General features: G+C 47.9%; 1 protein-coding gene across 1 annotated transcript in view; it reads left to right on the top strand.

The window, feature by feature from the left end:
• PRDM16 (PR/SET domain 16) overlaps window positions 1–19,518 on the top strand; it is a 323,710-nt gene that overhangs the window by 223,147 nt on the left and 81,045 nt on the right. The gene's annotated exons all lie outside the window — the stretch shown is intronic.

Below are 19,518 nucleotides of genomic sequence, written 5' to 3'. Positions count from 1 at the left end.
AATCAATTTTGGGGTTTTTTGGGGGGGTTTCCCTTCAGGACTGCTCTGCTGGGAACAGCTCAGTGCTTTGCATTTCCATGGGACTGCAAGAAAACCTGCAGTGCTGTGTGCCTGTACATAAATTTTTGGGTTTTTTGGGGCCATTCCATAGGGGTGCAGATGTGTGGGTCTGTCTGGCTGAGGGGGGAAGGTGCTGAACATGCCTTCATGAAGAGCCCAGTGTTCAAAGAGAGCTGCATCACTTCCCATTCATTTCTGCAACACTCCCAAATGTGCTGACCCAAGCCAAAAGCTCTCCTCTCCCTTCTGCTGGTGGGGAGGGGCTGGGGATTTGTGAATGTGTGAAAGTATTAGCTGCCAGTTATAACTGGAATGGAGCCTAGAGGAACCCAAATCCTTCAGCAGGAAAGTTTGTAATACATTATCTCTGGAATTGGCCCAGCTTTCAAAACCAGGAAGCATTAATAGGAATAAATGTGAGCACCATTAGCACTTCCAAAGGCCGTGATTTATTGGCCATTTTGGTTGCAAAATATTGTTTAGCTGCATGATCTTGTTCATTTAAATAGGAAATGTCATCAATGGATTAGTTTATTAAATACACAGTCTGCAAGTGAGGGAATTGCTTCAATTCCCAGCCAGAGCAGGCAGGCACTGTGCACTGTCTCTGCAGTCCTGCTTTGGGACAGGGGAGCATTTTCTGCTCTGAAGGGATTTCGGAGCTTTTGAAGAGGAATTAAAGCAGAAGAGTTTGGGCTGAGGGATGCTGGGCACGGGCATCACCAGAGCAGCAGTGGAGGGGCTGGCACTGCCTGCTGGGAGCAGGGAGGGCTGGGAGAGAGTGCCAGGCTTTGGGGCTTTCTGCTGGTGTCACATTCTGGTTTGTTCTGCTGGGCACGGTGGGCACGAAACTGGATTCCTGCCCTGGCTGCAGAGAGAGCAAGGCTGCTGGGGTGGGAGAGACAGGGAGGGCTGGGATCAGGCTGGGCTGGGATCAGGGCTGGGATCAGGGCTGGGATCAGGGCTGGGATCAGGCTGGGCTGGGATCAGGGCTGGGATCAGGGCTGGGATCAGGCTGGGCTGAGATCAGGCAGGGCTGGTATCAGGGCTGGGATCAGGCTGGGCTGGGATCACACAGGGCTGGGATCAGGCAGGGCTGGGATCACACAGAGCTGGGATCAGGCAGGGCTGGGATCACACAGGATTAGGATCAGGCAGAGCTGGGCTCAGGCAGGACTGGAATCACACAGAGCTGGAATCAGGCAGAGCTGGGATTAGAAAGGTCTGAGATCACTCAGGGCTGGGCTCAGGCAGGACTGGAATCACACAGAGCTGGAATCAGACAGATCTGGGATTAGAAAGGTCTGGGATCACTCAGGGCTGGGATCACACAGAGCTGGGATCACTCAGGGCTGGGATCACACAGAGCTGGGATCACACAGAGCTGGGATCACACAGAGCTGGGATCAGGCTGGGCTGGGATCAGGAAGGGCTGGGATCACACAGGCCTGGGATCACACAGAGCTGGGATCACTCAGGGCTGGGATTAGGCAGAACTGGGATCACACAGGATTAGGATCAGGCAGAGCTGGGCTCAGGCAGGACTGAAATCACACAGAGCTGGAATCAGGCAGAGCTGGGATTAGAAAGGTCTGGGATCACTCAGGGCTGGGATCAGGCAGGACTGGAATCACACAGAGTTGGGATCACACAGAGCTGGGAGCACACAGATTTGGGATCACACAGAGTTGGGATCATACAGAGCTGGGATCACTCAGGGCTGGGATCACTCAGGGCTGAGATCACTCAGGGTTTAGGGCCAATGCTGCCCCTGTCACCCAGGCTGTCCCCAGACAATGCCATTCTCCCAATATTTGTCCCCAAAATATTCCTAGGACTCTGAAGATCCTGATCTTGCTTCAACTCCATTTCCTCCCAGCAAATCCAGCTCCACTTTTCCAGCACTTGTCTCTTACAACTCAGAGGAAATATTTCCCTCCATAAAACATGGCCATGCTCTCGTTCAGTGGGAGCCAGCAGCTGCCCAGTGCCCACTGCTGTCTCGTTATCTGCTGAGTTTGACTCTGGAGCTGCCTGATTCATGGAGGCAATGCTAATTACACTGCCTTTCTTCCTAGTACAAGATATTTCTTTCCCCCTAACGTCCTGCCCCCGTAGTCAGCCTGTTCCCTGTAAAACCCTCTCCTTCCCTCTCCTCCTTTGATCTCCTGGTTAGGGTTCACCTCCTTCATTTTTTGCAATTACCAGTCTGCAGTGAGGATGCCCCTGACCTTTCTGCAGCAGTCTGGCAGACACATGGGGCAGGAAGCTTAGCTTTTATTTCAGCCTTTTCCACGATCCATCTTGGATGGATTACAACAGTAGCAGCTCTGAGTGTCTTGGAGCCCTTTTTGTGATAAACAGAGGTAACCTCAGAGACACAGGGAAATGTGCAGGCTGGGGCTGGCCTGAATGGGCACATTTTTGGTGGCTAATCAGATGCAAAAGCCCCTCATGGTCTCTGTGTTGCTGCACTGGGAGGAATTTCTTTTATATCAAGTTCAGCAGCTCCTCCAGAGCACAATCTGTTCTGGGGAAGAATCCACAGGGATGTCAATACAGCAAATGAGTCATTTGCTTAAAAAAAAAAAAAAGAGGAAAAAAAGGGGAAAACTTCCTTCTGTTCTGCTGCTGCTTTGCTGCATTCTTCTGATTTCAAAGTTTTGAATCGACAGCAGCAGCAGCAGAACAGGCAAAATAAATCAAAGTGCCAGAAAAACTGTGCCAAAGATTAGGATGGATCTTGGGATTTGTGTTTGGATCTCAGTGAGATGGGTGAGTTTGTCAGGAAGGGGGTGAGTTTGTCTGCCAAACTGAAAGAGGGGGAATTCAGGGTGGGTGTTGGGGGGAAATCCTTCCCTGGCAGGGTGGGCAGGGCCTGGCAAAGGGTGCCCAGAGCAGCTGTGGCTGCCCCTGCATCCCTGGCAGTGCCCAAGGCCAGCCTGGACAGGGCTTGGAGCACCCTGGGACAGTGGAAGGTGTCCCTGCCATGGCAGGGGTGGAACAAGGTGACTTTTAAGGTCCCTTCAAAGCCAAACCATTCTGCCAAACTTCTCAAGGCAATCTGTGCCAGGGCCTCCCCTCCCTGATGGGGAAGACTTTTTCCATAATATCTGTATTTTTATTTTTCACCATATCTGCTGTACCCCTGCTCTGTGTCAGTTTGGAGCCATTCCCCTGCTCCTGGCATCTCCTCTGAAAGCTGCTGGGATTCATGGCAGCAAGAAAAAGTGAAGACAGGCTCCTGTGTGAGCGGAGGGGGCAGGGAGGGAGAGATGAGCCTGCAGAATGACATTCTAACTTTACCTGCTGGCTGAAGGTATCTGCGGATTTAAATGACATCTCAGGGGACAGTATCAAACTTCTGAATTCCATTCATCCATCAGATGGGGAGAACAAGCCCTGGCTTTCAGTCAGGCAGGAGCTGCAGATTTCTCCTGCAGTAAATGAGCTCAGACCACACAGATAAAGAACGTCTTCTGTTCCATCTGAAAACATTTCAGGGGAGAATCATCTGTCACTTGGCTCCGGGCTGAGGCCTCTCAGCTCCCCCTGAGGTGCAGAGGCTGCCACAACAGGGAGGCTTTTCAAACCCTTCCCGGTCCTTCATTCCTTTGGAACCTCCAGAATTTGCTCCTTGGAGTTAAAAGCAAATTGCCCAGCAAAGGAAAGCTGCAATAATTCCACTGCAGGCACCACGGGGAGGCTGGGCTGGGTCACCCCTGAGCCCTGGGTTTGGAATTTAAAGTCCCTTCACATTTTTCCCCTCCATCAAGGGTCTTTCTATACAGACCAAACCCCAAACTGAAGGAGATTTTGCATGGGGAGTTCATTCCCTCTCTCATCTGTGTTATTTCAAATTCCATTGGAACGTCCAGAATTTGCTCCTTGGAGTTAAAAGCAAATTGCCCAGCGAAGGAAAGCTGCAATAATTCCACTGCAGGCACCAGGGGAAGGCTGGGCTGGGTCACCCCTGAGCCCTGCAGAACTGCTGGGTTTGGAATTTAAAGTCCCTTTAATTTTCATTCCCCTCCATCAAGGGTCCTTCTATGCAGACCAAACCCCAAACTGAAGGAGATTTTACACAGGGAGTTCATTCCCTCTCTCATCTGTGTAATTTTAAATTTTATCAGGGTTCAGATGTAATTTTTATTGTTAGAATAAGTGAAATTGAGTAAATGTGCAGTTATACCAGTGCAGAGCAGGCAGGGAGCTGTGCTCTAATTTCGAATAACCTCTGGGGAGGAACCAAACCTTCCCATGTCAGCCCAACCACAGTGACTGGATTTTGGAAAGTTTGGAAAGTTCTCCACAGCTTTTGTACCACTTTATACCAGACAGGCTGGCTGGTCCTGCAGGTGGTAATAGCTTTTTTTAATGTTAAAAGCTGTTAATTCACCAAAAAGTTCTGTTCAGGAGGCTGAAGCTGATCTCAAATTGGCTAAATTCTATTGCATCTTTTGAACTGAATGAAAAATACATTTAAAACATCAGAAATCCTTTCAGAGAGGGGTGTGGGACATGATTCTCCCATACTTTGACTTCCCTGTGGCTTTGAGACGCTCCCACCCAGGGCTCCCACCGACTGCCTTCTTTAATATCTCACTTTGTCTGAATAATGACATTTTTATTTGGTGAAGGGGGAATGGAAATCTGAGGGAGATCAGGGGAAAAGGGCTCTGAAACCGAGGGCAAATCCTCCAGGAGTGTTGGGAGCCCTGGGGCTCCTTTCTTGCCCTGGAAAGAAAAAGTGGGTGCAGAGGTGGCAGAGAGGAAGTTCCCCCAAGACAAAATCACTTAAAGATCAAACTTGATCTTTTTGGCTTCATTTTAAAGAAGAACAAATTTAAAGACAAACATTTTCCAGACAAACAAATGCATAGTGAAATTCCCTCACAGTCCCAACCTTCCAAACCCCAAAAATCACCAGAAAACTCAATGGCTGGGTGCGTTGGTTTTTGGCTTTTTGGGTTGGTTTTTCTGGGTTTTGGAGGGGTTTTTTTTTTGTTGTTGGTTTGTTTTGTGGGGGTTTCTTTTTTGTTTATTTGTTTGTTTTTTGGGGTTTTTTTGGTTTGGTTTGGTTTTTTGGGTTTGGTTTTTTTTTTTTGTGGGTTTTTTTGTTTGTTTGTGGTTTTGGCTTTTTGGGGCTTTTGGTTTTTTTTTTGGTTTTTCGGGGTTTTTTTGTTTTGCTTTGGTTTTGGGTTTTTTGGGGTTGTTTTTTGGTGGTTTTTTGGGGTTTTTTTTGGTTTTGTTTTGTTTGGTTTTGGTTTTGGTTTTTGTTTTTGGTGGTTTTTTGTTTTTTTTTTTTGTTAAATATTTCAACGCGATTCCCAGCCCAAACGAGTTTGCCTAAACTGGAGATAAGGATCTGCAATGTGAATCACGGGCTCGTTTTCCTTGAAAGCTGCCATGGAAACAGATCCCCGAGTGAACTCGGTGATCTCCCAAGGCTCCATCCATCAGAACACACGATCCTAAGGATTCCCACCCCATTCCCAGCAATGTGGGTCAGGCACAGCTCTGGATCCCAGAAGAATGAGTGCCTCGTGTGTTTCCAGGTGGTTTTTCATGCAGAATGAGGCAAACACACCTCGGGGAGAGAAAAGGGGCAGCGAGCGGAGTTTTCAAGCAGAATTTCGTTCGAATGAAAATAAAAAGCAACTTTTCAAATGCGAACTGTCAGGCTGGTTAACTTTGCATCCCGAGCAGGCAGAGATAGATTTTCATCTTTGCAGAGCCTTAGTTAGTGGTTCCTGGCACATTACATTAACTAATTTGAGATCGAATTATCAAATTTGCTCATTGCTGCTAGCACTAATTTGAAACCTTACAATAAAGAACAGTTTGAGAGGCAGATGAAAGGTTGCCACCCACAGAGGCTCCAAGACCTGTCCCTGGTGTATCACAGCAAGGTTCGGAAAGATTTGGGGTAATTGCAGTCATGAGCTGGAGTTGATTGAAGAAAATTATACCCCAGTTTTTTACTACAAGCTTTTTTTTCCCCCTTTTTTCTTCCTTTTATTGTGTGTGTGGCTTTTCTTAAATTGTGCTGGGAAACACCATTGCAGGGGGGACAAAGTGTGGCAATTTTTAATAACTTTATTAAAACTTCTCTCGATATGTTTGAAGTTTTAACCCTGCTAAAATCCTGAAGGATTCTTTATGTACAGGTTACCTGTTTTTTCCAAGGGGTTTTAAGTTTTATTGTCTCTGAGGTTTTTGTGTTTGCTAAACTTCCAGGCAAAACCGCATTAACGATGTAAAATCTTTCACGTCTCGTTAGCAAAGCTCTTGTGGCCCTTCTAAGTCTCGGTTTTATGAGGAAAGCTCCTCAATTGCTGGGTTTGAAAATGATAATTGTGAGCTGAGAGCAATTTCCTAAACATTTCCTAACGGGCAGAAAAGTGATGCAGCAGTTTCTCCGCTGCTTGCTTGAATTCCCATCCTCAAAGAACTTGCATTTTAACAAGTTCTGCAGGCTTGGAGCAGTGGGGGTCCTGAGAGAGGCATTTTCTTTCTGACCTTCCTGAGATAAATAATTAAGATGGAGTCTAGATAAAGATCACTGTCAAAGGTGAGGGGTCAGCCCGGCTGCCTGACCTGAGCGCTGAAATTGCCCCGTGTGCTGCAGCAGAGCCCCACAGGCAGCTGGGTGTCAGCAGGAAACAAAAGTTTGGGGCTCTGTGAATAGGCAGAGCTCTGGGAAAGGAGAGGGGGGGAGTGAAGGTCTCAGCTGGCACTGCAGATCCAGCAAATGGAGGGTTTTCAACCCAAAATTTCCCTCTCTGGTCAAGGGCAAGGGAACAGGTGAGGGGGTGTAACAAGGGTGGGAATTTGCGGAGTGCAAACGTTGAAATCAGAGAATCGAGGGATGGGTTGGCTTGAGAGGGACCTTAAAAAGCATCCAGTGCCACCTCCTGCCATGGCAGGGACACCTTGCACCGTGCCAGGCTGCTCCAAGCCCTGTCCAGCCTGGCCTTGGGCGCTGCCAGGGATCCAGGGGCAGTCACAGCTGCTCTGGAAAATCCATTCTCACCCTTCCAGGGAAGAATTCCTTCCCAATATCCCATCCAGCCCCACTCTCTGTCACTTTGAAGCCATTCCCTGTTGAGTGAGGATGCTCTGACACCCTGAGGCCCTCAGCACACAGCTCCTCAGCCCAGCAGTGGCTCCTGGAGCTGCTTCCAGTGGGAATTCCTGGGTGCCCAGGCTTCTTTTTACATCACATTTTCATCTGGGAAGAAACCTGAGGAGATCACAGCAGGCCCTCGGGTGGGAATGACCTCTTGGAATTCTCTGTGAGGAGAATCATCCCTCTCTGCCCCATTTCCAGTGCTGGGTCAGGAGACCTCAGTCCATGAGCTGGGGGTCACTGAGCAGCAGTGAAGGCCTAGGAGCAGTTTGGAAAATGCTGATAAAGAACTCACAGAACTCACAGAATGACCAGGTTGGGAGAGACATTCAAGATCCAGTCCAACCCAGCCCCAACCCCTCAACTCAACCCTGGCACCCAGTGCCACACCCAGGGATGGTGACTGCACCACCTCCCGGGTTCCTGAATTTCCCAAAATTTCCCTAAATTCACAGAATTCCCCCAAATTCTCAGAATCCCCAGGTTGGAAGAGACCTTCAAAACCATCCAGTCCAACCCAGCCCCAACACCTCAGCTTACACCCAGTGCCATATCCAGGCTTTGTCAAACACACCCAGGGATGGTGACTCCACCACCTCTCTGGGCAAACCATTCCGATATTTTGCCATTCTTTCTATAAAAAACTTTATCCCAATATCCATCTTATATTTCCTTTGGTGCAGCTGGAGGCTGTGAGCTCTGGTTCTGTCAGTGCTGCCTGGAGAAAGAGCCCAGCCCCAGCTGAGCACAGCCACCATCACCAACCACGAACCAGGATGTGAGAGGGGGAAAAACAAGGAAAAAAAAAATCCTCCTCCCCTTCCCTCCCCATTGCTGGGCTCGCCCTGTTCCCCACCCTCTGCTTTGGGGGATGCTCTCATCAAACCCTCCAGATGTTTTCTCCTCAAACACTCCAGATGTTGGGGTTCACCCTCTCCCAGCTGCAGGTCCCCAAAAGGAGCAGCCTTGCCCCTGCTCGTGCCAGCTCCCAGCAGCAGCTGCAGGTGCCCAGGTTTTTTGGGGGTTGGGAGCACATCCAGCCCGGGGTGCCCTCATGCTGGGGGTGCCTGGGCTGGCCCCTGTTCATCCCGAGAGGGAAGGAAGGAGCTGTGCCTTTAACTGTCCCTGCAAGGCCTCTGCAGCCTGGGCTGCTCTTGTTTTGAAGAGGGAGTGCTTGGGGGCTCGTTCCAGAGCTCAGTGACAGAGAGGAAACAGGGCCAGGAATAAATGGCCTGTTGATTTACTCAAGTTACATCATTTTCTTCCCCTCAAGAGCCTATAAATCTCACGCTCCTTGTAAAAACAGAATTTAAAAACAATTGAGAGCTTCTGAGACGACCCCATAGCTTCCAGCCGCTGCGGCCTCCGAATATAGAGCTGCCTTTCACAGCCTGGCCCACTTGTTTCATATTAGATACTGGGAGCCCTGCTCCCAGCTAAGCAGCAGAAGCTGTTAAGATATTTTATAGTCATCCTAGTGGTTTAGATAACACTCTCCCCAAACACAGGGAGCCAAAAGCAGCTTCCTGGCCTGGCCACGGAGCGCCGAGTCGTTCGTTCACATTCGGGGTTCTCCTCCACCCACGGATATTTCTGATCAAAGGCACCCAGGCTGGCAGAGGTGCCTCTGTTAAAAATGGATTCTTCTGGTTATTGCACGATTTATGGCCTCTCAGCCCTGAGGGTTTGCTTTTGAAGAAAAGTGAACAGTTGTTGAGGTGGCTGTGGCGTGGTAGTTTTGCTTTCAGGCTCGCAGCCCAGGAGATTTTTAAGTTCAACAAGGATTTGTGTGTTGGTGTTTTTTCATGGCTGGTGTGACACAGAGAGTTGGGTTCACATTCTGGGGTGGGCATCAGTGTCTGGGGGTTGGGCCAGTGGGTCAGTGAATATTTGAAGGGCCCCAGGTGAGGGGTTTTGCACCATTTCTCCCCTCTGAATTAAGACCTGACCAGGAACAGGGATTTCATCTCTCTGATGTCAGCAGCCAGGTCTCCAGGATAATTTTTCTAGTTGCTGTGTGGGGATGTGGAGCCAATGGAGCAAGGACTGGTGTTCTAAAGCTGAGTGGTGCTCAATCAGTGGCAACGAAAAACCAGGCTGGAGGCTCAGGGTACCCTGAGGAGACATCAGGGGCTTTTCCCAGTGTGTGTGCAGCCCTTTGCCAGCTGTGCAGCAATGTCACACCCAGAGATCTCCAAGAGACATTTCTCAGCCCAATCCAAGCTTTACAGGGGCCAAATCCAAATTTTCACACCAAATCTCCAAAGTTCTGCTTTTGTTATCACAGCTGATATGTCTAAAGTGGCTTCTATATTATTAGATGTGTAAATATATTAAAATTTGTAATTTAAACTACTTTTTAGGCATGAAATGTGAGTGAAGATTGTTCTTTTCACTCAGGGAGAGCGCTGCTTGCTGCTCTTGGCTGAGCTGGAGATGGGAGTTTGTATTTCCCTATCAGGGGATGCTTTGATGCTGATATTGTGGTTAAGTGCAGGAAAAGCAGAACTAAACAATGAAACCAGTAATTCCTTCTAGACTGATTTTCTTTTTGGTTTTTTTGGGTTTTTTTTTTTTTTTTTTTTGCCCCCCAATAAAAGAAATAAACAGACAAGCTGACACAAGCTGGGAAATGCAGCTTGGCTCGTGCTGGCTCGCTGCCACCCCAGCACAGGGGTGAGGGAGAGGGAATCCCTGCAGGCACAACTCACACAAACTAAGTGGATTTCCTTATCATTTATGAAAACAAAAAGAAGGTATCTGATGAATCACTGGCTGGATTGAGGGCTGCACAGGGACAGCTGCAGCAGCACTTTTATCGTGTGCTGGCTCCTGATTCCAATTTGCACTTTCCTTTCAGGAGTTTTCCAAAGGACTCCGTGGCTGGGTTAGAACAGCTGGGAGATGTTTCCCTCCCCAGACCTTCCAGCCTGATGAAATTCTCTTATTCCAGGAGGATGCCCACAGACATTAAGGCCTGCTTAGCCAGAAATTAACATTGCATTGACGTGTATATATACAGACATATATAAAATATCTGTATTTACAGGGACAGCTATGGATGGTTTGGGGAAGTTGCTGCCAACCAATAATTTTGAACTTGACTTTGGGTTGCCCTCATGGCTTTGATTTTGCAGAGGGATTTTTAGGAGGCCAAACATCATCAAATCTAGTCCAGCTTACTCTGATATTCAGGAGTTTAAGGGTTTGGATATTAAAGCATTTTCCTTATGCTGATGGAATTTGCTTTCTCTTCATTCCCAAATACTGCCTAAAACCAAGGAGCATTCTCCATATGCAACTTCAACAACTTCATATTTGCAGCGTTGTGACATTGATGGGATTTGGAGGGTTTTTAAGCTGGAATTTGCTTTTTTTTTTTGCCTTTTTTTCACTTCCTTCCCATTGCCTGCTGTTCCCAACATGCTTGTTGGTGCAAGGGATTGTTTTGTGTGGTGCAAATTGAAGCCTGTAGGGTTTGTCAGGTGTGGTGGGGACTGACGGCCCTGACTGACAGCTGCAGCAGAGCTGGGGATCACAGAGGGGTTCTGAGCTCCTGGCACCACCCAAAGGAGCTTTGGGAGCCCATCCCAGTGAGCCACTGCCCAGGAGGGGCTTTTGGGTGAATAATGTGGGGATTGGCTCCTGAGGGCTGTGGTTTTCAGAGGGAAACTTTCGTTTGCCTGTTTCTAGAGTAAAACTACAAATAGGGTAATTTGGGGGGGGTTATGTTCATCAACCCCATATTTAATCCTTTTTTAAGCACCTCTATAACTTTTTTATATACTTCCACCACAGTTTCAGTTTTGATGTGGGTGCAAACTGCTTTGTGTGTGGTTCTGTGCATGACTGCAGTGGCTGAAGCCTTTGGTGACTCTCAGCAGCCCAGTGTTGTTCTCGTGCCTCTGGTACACATTTACCATTATTTTTATCTGTTTTCCTGGCCCAGCACTGTAAAGCAGGTTGAAAATCTGCTTCACATCCCTGCTGTGTGGAGCAGAGCTCCCTGTTTCCCTCCCATCTCCCCCTCCAAGGGGAACAATGCCTGTTTCCACATCTCCAAACCACCCAGTGGCACAGTTGGGCGAGCAGAGGCAGGTTCTGAATCCCACAGTGTTTCCTTTCAGCAGGGCATTAAAAAGCAGCTCAGAAAGAGACCTCACAGATGCCAGGAGCTGTTGAGCATTGAGTTGTAGCCTCCATGGAGCTTCAGTGCCTCCGTGGGCAGACAGGCAGGGGTTTTCATGCTGTTTGACAGTTATCTCCCCAGCAGCATTACTGGGCTCATACATCCCCTTTCAGCAGCTCCAGATAGAGCTGACAGCAGGGGGATTCTGCTTTGTCTCAGGGAAGGAAAGAAAAAAACAAAAAGGTGATCTGCAGGCAGGAGCCAAGGCCACACTGGAGCACCAAGGGGCACAATGTCCCCTCTGTCTGAGGGAGAAAATAGCTCCTGACAGGAATCAGCTTTCAGTCAACTGCCAGGCACCTGTCCTGCTGGGAGGCCTGAGCTGTGAGCTGGGGTGGAGGTAACTGGGATGGGGATAACTGGGATGGAGGTAACTGGGATGGGGATAACTGGGATGGAGGTAACTGGGATGGGGATAACTGGGATGGGGATAACTGGGATGGAGGTAACTGGGATGGGATAACTGGGATGGGGATAACTGGGATGGAGGTAACTGGGATGGGGATAACTGGGATGGAGGTAACTGGGATGGGGATAACTGGGATGGGGATAACTGGGATGGAGGTAACTGGGATGGGATAACTGGGATGGAGGTAATTGTGATAGGGATAACTGGGGTGGAGATAACTGGGATGGAAATTATAACTGGGATGCAGATGATAACTGGGATGGAGATAATTGTGATAGGGATAATTGGGATGGAGATAACCGAGGATGGAGATAACTGGAATGGGGATAACTGGGATGGAGGTAACTGGGATGGGGATAACTGGAATGGGGATAACTGGGATGGAGGTAACTGTGATGGGGATGACTGGGATGGAGATAACTGGGATGGAGATAACTGTGCTAGGGATAACTGGGATGGAGATAACTGGGATGGAAATTATAACTGGGATGGAGATGATAACTGGGATGGAGATAATTGTGATAGGGATAATTGGGATGGAGATAACCCAGGATGGAGATAACTGGAATGGGGATAACTGGGATGGAGGTAATTGTGATAGGGATAATTGGGATGGAGATAACTGGAATGGGGATGATAACTGGGATGAACAGAACTGGAATGGGGATAATTGGGATGGAGATAATTGTGATAGGGACAACTGTGATGGGGATGATAACTGGGATAGAGATAACTGTGATAGGGATAACTGGGATGGGGATAACTGTGATAGGGATAACTGTGATAGGGATAACTGGGATGGGGATAACTGGGATGGAGATAACTGGGATGGAGATAACTGGGATGGAGATAACTGTGATAGGGATAACTGTGATAGGGATAACTGTGATGGGATAACTGGGATGGAGATAACTGGGATGGAGATAAACTGGGATGGAGATAACTGGGATGGAGAAAACCAGAAACATCCTTCCAAACTCTTCCTTCAGAAGGTTCTTCCCAAATATTTAATGTAAAGAGAGGGAAATTCTCAAATCCTTTGGAAGGAGGAGCCTGGCCCTTGCAGGAGGGCAGGGAGGTTTTCCCTGCTCTCTGAGGGTGTTTAGGAATTGCTGCAGGATTCCCAGGGAAGGGGAGATTTTTTGGGGGTAGTATTTACATTTTTCTCTTTCCCTACCAAAGAGAACTGCTGTGCATGCTGAAAACCCTGCACCATTCCTGCCCCAGCCCTGGGCCATCCATCCCTGCCCTCCCACGCAGCACTTGCTGCTCCTGCTCCTTCCTCAGCACCTGGGGCTGGAGCAGTGACAGAAATCAAGAGGAGAGAACACCCAGAGCTCCTGAGGGTTCAAAGGGCCCCAGACACATTGGGCAGGGCAGGCTCCTGCTGCTATCTGGGACATGACATCGCCTGCCCAGCAATTTGGGGACAACTGTGCACTGTCACTGGCGCTGTCCCGCTGGGGCACAGGCACAGAAATGCCTTCGTGTCACTTTTATCTGAGCCTGCACGCTGAGCCAAGGGGACAGAGGTGGCACTGGGTTCTCTTCATCAAGAAAATAATAAACATTATTTAAATTATCAATAATAATCATAACCATCATCATTAACTATTATATAATTATTTTAGATATTATTATTATTATTATTATTATTATTATTATTATTATTATTACTACTACTACTATTATAGGTATTATTTTTCAATAAATAAATAGCTGTGGATTTAGGCACTTTTGTTATCAGGCTTGGAGTTTTTGTGTGGCACCTGAGCCAAGGTGACAGAGGTGGCACTGGGTCCTTTTTAATATAATAATAATAATAATAATAATAATAATAATAATAATAATAATAATCATAATAATATAATACATAATAATAATACTAATAATAATAATAATAATACTAATAATACATTATTATTTGTATTATTATTTGTATTATTATTGAAATAATCATTAATAATATCAACTAATAATAATAACTTTTTTTTAATAAATAGTTGCAGGTTATGGTACTTTTGTTATCAGGCTTGGAGTTTTTGTGTGGCACTGAGCCAAGTGGACAGAGGTAGCACTGGGTTATTTTTAATAAATAAAACAATAAATAGAAATATAAATATGAATATGGATATAAATATAAAAATTTTAAAATGTTATTTTAAAATAAATAGCTGTGGAATCCTGGATGGTTTTCCTTAGCTTAGAAGAAATTGTAGCAAAAATTTCAAGAACCATAGATTTAAGCACTTTTGTTATCAGGCTTGGAGTTTTTGTGAGGTTTGAATTTGCAGATTGAGGTAAAAGTGCAGACCGAGGATCTGCTGTCCCACCAGGACAGGGCCCAGGCTCTGAGCAGAGCCCCAGCCCAAATGGGGAACACATTCCTTACACATGGTTTGGTAAAAATAAAACCCCAAACCCAAAAATGCCTGGCTTTCTGCAGGCTGACAGTTAATTTTGATGGGAAAAAGATGAAATATTGCCCCACCACCGACCGGTTTTCCTCCCCAACCCTTCCCAAGGCACATCTATTTCTGCCACTCCAGGTTCTCGGGGGCACTCGTGCTGTCGTTCCCTTAATTGTCTCGAGTCCTTTCCCCAGCCAAGCTCCTCAGCTCAAGAGCTCTGGCTGTGAGAGGTGATAAAGCTCCTCCACAGCCAGCCCGGGCTGACAGCGAGCTCTGATAAGAGCTGCTCTGCAGGGCATCCTCAGGCAAGGAGCTGAATTTTGGGCTCCAGCCACAGAGAATATCCCCCAAACCCACCCAGTTTTATTGCTGAAATTCCCCATAATTCGAGGCAATTCTGATTTGGGGGCAGATAAACTCCTAATTTCTCAGATCTGTTCCTGAAGGGCAGATTGCTTTATAAAAAAAATACATTTTAAAGGGGTTTTGCAGCTTGAGATTTGTCTCTTCCACACCCCAACAAGGAACACGAAGATGATGCTTTCTTTTATTCCCTCAAGAGCCAGAGCCAAATGACTTTGCCACCTGTTTGGTGCTGGCAGAAAGGAAACCCTGTGTTTGCAGCCATGATTCAGGGTCAAGAGGTAAGGAGATAAGGCCCCTCTTTTGTGAGTGGCAGCTTGACTTTCAGCGAGCAGGAAGTGGGAATGAAAGCAGGAGAATGGCAGGAGGCAGGATGCTGAAACTCCAGCCTGCTCTCATCTGATAAGGGACAGACACTCAACTTAACCCTGACGGGAGCCTCTGCTCACAGCCAGGGCTCTCTGGGGCACTGACAGCCCCAGCGATGCCATCAGCTGCTGCCTGGGGACAGGGACAAGAGAGCACAGCCAGAGTTCTCTCTGGGCATGAATAAATGCCAGGGGTGCACTGATAAATCCCAGGGATGATGCCCACCCCTGCCCTCTCCTGCCTCCCCTCATGTGAGGGCACTTCCTAGCCTGCCTCTCACCACGTTTTGCCCTTTCTAGGGACATTTTGAGTCTGAAGGGAAGCAGAACCTCTGGTGCTCCACTCAGAATTCTGAGGGAGGTTTTGAGAGGTCAGGTATCCCTGAGGAATAACCTGGGAGTGTCAGTGGGGCTCGGGAAGAGCCACCTAAAATACTGAAATACTGCTCTAGGTGTCAAACCCATCCTGCCTAGGGGAGGGCTGAGGAGAATCTCCAGGTAGTGACATCCCAAAGGTACCCAGGTGTTCATTGGGGATCCTTTCCTTTCCTTTCCTTTCCTTTCCTTTCCTTTCCTTTCCTTTCCTTTCCTTTCCTTTCCTTTCCTTTCCTTCCCTTTCCTTTCCTTTCCTTTCCTTCCTTTCCTTTCCCTTTCCTTTCCTTCCTTCCCTTCCCTTCCCTTCCCTTCCCTTCCCTTCCCTTCCCTTCCCTTCCCTTCCCTTCCCTTCCCTTCCCTTCCCTTCCCTTCCCTTCCCTTCTCCCTTCCCTTCCCTTCCCTTCCCTTCCCTTCCCTTCCTCCTTCCCTTCCCTTCCCTTCCCTTCCCTTCCCTTCCCTTCCCTTCCCTTCCCTTCCCTTCCCTTCCCTTCCCTTCCCTTCCCTTCCCTTCCTCCCTTCCCTTCCCTTCCCTTCCCTTCCTTCCCCTTCCCTTCCCTTCCCTTCCCTTCCCTTCCCTTCCCTTCCCTTCCCTTCCCTTCCCTTCCCTCCCTTCCCTTCCCTTCCCTTCCCTTCCCTTCCCTTCCCTTCCCTTCCCTTCCCTTCCCTTCCCTTCCCTTCCCTCTTTTTCAGCTTTTTTCCCAGACTGTGGAAATGCAATTAGGATTTGGCCTGCACAAAGCAGCCGTTCCGCAGAAAATCGTCAATTAATTGATTCCAATTACCCCTAATTGTTTCTCATACATTTCAATTAGTCTGTGGGGCTGTTACCGGCAGCACCAGTCAATTATCCAGGTAATCAACGGGTCTTTAGGAACTGGCATGGAAAGAAGTTGGGGGAAAGGGTTTAGGGAGGAATGACAACATTGAGGATGTCAAAAAGTGCCATTTGTGCTGATTCATCAGCTGGATTTTACAGACAGGGAGAACACCAAACTGAACAGGGCAGATGTGGTGAGAGGCAAAGGATTGAGGGGCTGAAAAGCAAATTTAGTTACAGCCCAGTAATTAACATAAAATGCATTTTCTCACCACCCAGGAAGGGTGATTGCATTTATTTTACAGAAAACTCAAGTTCCCAGTTTCTTGTGAGGTGTCTTTGCAGCCTGCAAGAAAACAACCAGAAAGTCACAGAATTATGGGATGGTTGGGTTGGAAGGGACCTTAAAGCCCATCCATGGCAGGGACACCTTCCACTATCCCAGGTGCTCCAAGCCCCGTCCAGACTGGCCTTGGACACCTCCAGGGATGGAGCAGCCACAGCTCCTCTGGAAAATCCATTCCAGGACCTCCCCACCCTCCCAAGGAAGGATTTCTTCTCCCTACCAAATTTATTGGACTCCAATAAATGATACAAAAGCAGAGCCAGGCATCCCTCTCCAGACAGGAAACATCTCAGCCTTGCCCTTGCCTCCAATCCATAGGACTGGAAAATCAGAAACTCATCAAACCAATCCAGAGAATGAAAAAATTAACAGGAGGAATATTGAAATTATTACAGTAGATATTTTCATGTTGATTGGAGATGTGAGCTTGTAATGAATATTTAAAAATCAATTCTCAACTACAGAAGCAGCTGCAACTTTCAGTGTTCCAGGGAGCCCTGGGAATGTTGGGCTGTGCTGGAGCAGAGAATTCCTGGCTCAGGAAAACCGTGGGATCCCAGGTGTGAGGAGCTGGTGCTTCAAGGGGGGTGTCACAGCTCAGTGAACCAGCAGGGCCCTCATTGCTGCAGAAAGAAAAAACACAAAAAAAGGGATTGTCATGATTTGGGATGTGTTGAAGAAATGTCAGACACACACACATTGGTCAGGCCTTAGAAATTCTGCAGTGTTGAAAAATTTCCTTTTCATTGCTTTTGATTTTAGAGCTCAAGTGGGAAAGGTGACCTTGCTTCTTCAGCAGCATCCTTATTATTATTATTATTATTATTATTATTGACCCATTTGCTGTTGTTTTGTCTTCCACCCTCTCTCTGGGTCCGACAGAAGTATCTGGAGTTGGGACCAGCCCTCTCAGGCACAATTCCATAATTCCCATTAATTCCCATCCTTCCCATTGCAGTCAGCAGTGGAGAGGGAGCCAGCTCACTGTTGAGACAGCCAGGCTGGGCTGTGAAGTTTTAGAAGAAAATGGCTACATTCTCTAGAATATTCTGAATGTTCTCTAGATCTGAACATTAAAAAGGAAGGTTTCATACATCAGGCTTTAAAAAATTCCCTTGTAAACTTCTTCTCCCTTAGCTCTAGTGGCTTAGGAGTGCCCCAAATGGTTCCTGCAGGTGCCTAAATCTGATCTAAAGCCTAAAAAAGTCACTCAGGAATCAAGCAGGATCCCCAGATTCTGGGGATGAATCCTGTCCTGCCTTGCAGCCCTGTGTGAACCCCTTACCTCAATTCCTTTTGTCACAGGGTTTGGGAAATGCCAGGATTATTTCTGTTGTGCTGAGGTATCCATAAATATTGTCACCGGTCCCAGGTGATGCTGTTGTTCCCATCAGATGCACTAAAAAATCCCAAATTCTGTCACTTTGAGCTTGTTGTGCTGGACATCACCCCAATATCCACACTGCCAGAATATCCATTCTGCAGCAGAGTGAGGGTATTTACACAGTTACTAACATGTTTAATTTCTTTTTTTTCCATTAAAAAAGGGTGCTCCACACAAACTGTGTGTCTGTATCACATTGTGCTGTGCACAGATAGATTTTTAACAGATTTCTGACTGCAGCAGGACAACAACCACTAATTCAAAGAGGTTGTGGGCAAGATGAAAGAAGTATTGGAAATCTAATATTTTGAATGTTGTCAGTAGCAAAGTCTCGCTGAGGCCACTCATTGCAGCTCCACAAAGCCCATTATTCACTGAAGTTGATAACAGTATCTGGGCTTTAATTAATATTGGTGATTTTTTTGATGTGTGTGGACTCCTTTCTCAGCAGAGTAAAGATGTAGCAGCAAACAAAGCCCGGGGTCCCGAGGTCAGGGACGGTCACTATGGAGCTGATATCAGTTACAGAACAGACAGGAACAGATTTCCTTTATCTGACACTGAGCATTGTGCTGCAAAAGTTGGCAGTGCTAATAATTAGAGATGGGAGTGCTGGCTAAAGGAGCCCTGCTTAGCCTGTAATCAATCTTTCCCTCCCCCCCCCCCAAAAAAAAAAGGAAGAAAGAAAAAGAGGGAAAACGAAGCAGCGCACACCTGCGAGGGTCCGGACACTTGAAAGGGACAGAGAAAGTAAGATCCCATCTTAGGCAAACACTGGGGGCTTTCTGTGCTCAGCTCAGACCCCAGCTCTCAGTGTGGGAGGGAAAAAAATCCAAGCCACCCCTGCAGGCCCTTTTTGTTGCTGGGACTGGAGGGTGGGGATTGCAGATTCCCAAAGAACTCCACACGGTGAGGCTGCTGCGCTCAGCGCCTCCGGGGGTGGGAAAAGCACCAAGAGCACCCTGGGGACACCCAAATGTGGCTGTGTTTGAGGGGGGAAGGGCTCTGAGCTTCGGGGGAGGTGTCTGTGTGGCCAGAACCCATCATCAGTGCTCTGGGAGGTGGATGAGCAGCACACCTGTCCTGCTTTCCCATTTATCACCCCCATCCTGCTCCCCAGGCCACCACACCTGTCCTGCTCCCCCGTCCCTGTGGCCACGCCAAGCTCACCTGTGTGCTGAACACTCAGAGAGTAACAGAACCCCAGACTGGCTTGAGAACCTTCCAGAACCTTCACTACTGGAAATGGTGACACAGCCGAGGGACAGGGATCTGTGGCCACTATTGGAAATGGTGACACAGCCAAGAGACAAGGATCTGTGGCCACTATTGGTGGCCAAGGGACAGGGATGAGAGGCCACTTCCAGAAATGGTGACACAGCCAAGATGACACAGCCGAGGTGACACAGCTAAGGGACAGGGATCAGTGGCCACTATTGGAAATGGTGACACAGCCAAGGGACAGGGATCTGTGGCCACTACTGGAAATGGTGACACTGGCAAGGGACAGGGCTGAGTGGCCACTTCCAGAAAAGGTGACGCAGCCAAGGGTCAGGAATCAATGGCCACTACTGGAAATGGTGACACAGCCAGGGGTTGAGGATCAATGGCCACTATTGGAAATGGTGACACAGCCAGGGGTTGAGGATCAGTGGCCACTTCCA

This window comes from Serinus canaria, chromosome 21 (genome assembly GCF_022539315.1).
Source record: "Serinus canaria isolate serCan28SL12 chromosome 21, serCan2020, whole genome shotgun sequence".
NCBI classification, from domain to species: Eukaryota; Metazoa; Chordata; class Aves; order Passeriformes; family Fringillidae; genus Serinus; species Serinus canaria.
The sequence above is the reverse complement of the archived record's forward strand: the minus strand, read 5'-3'. Positions and strand labels throughout refer to the sequence as shown.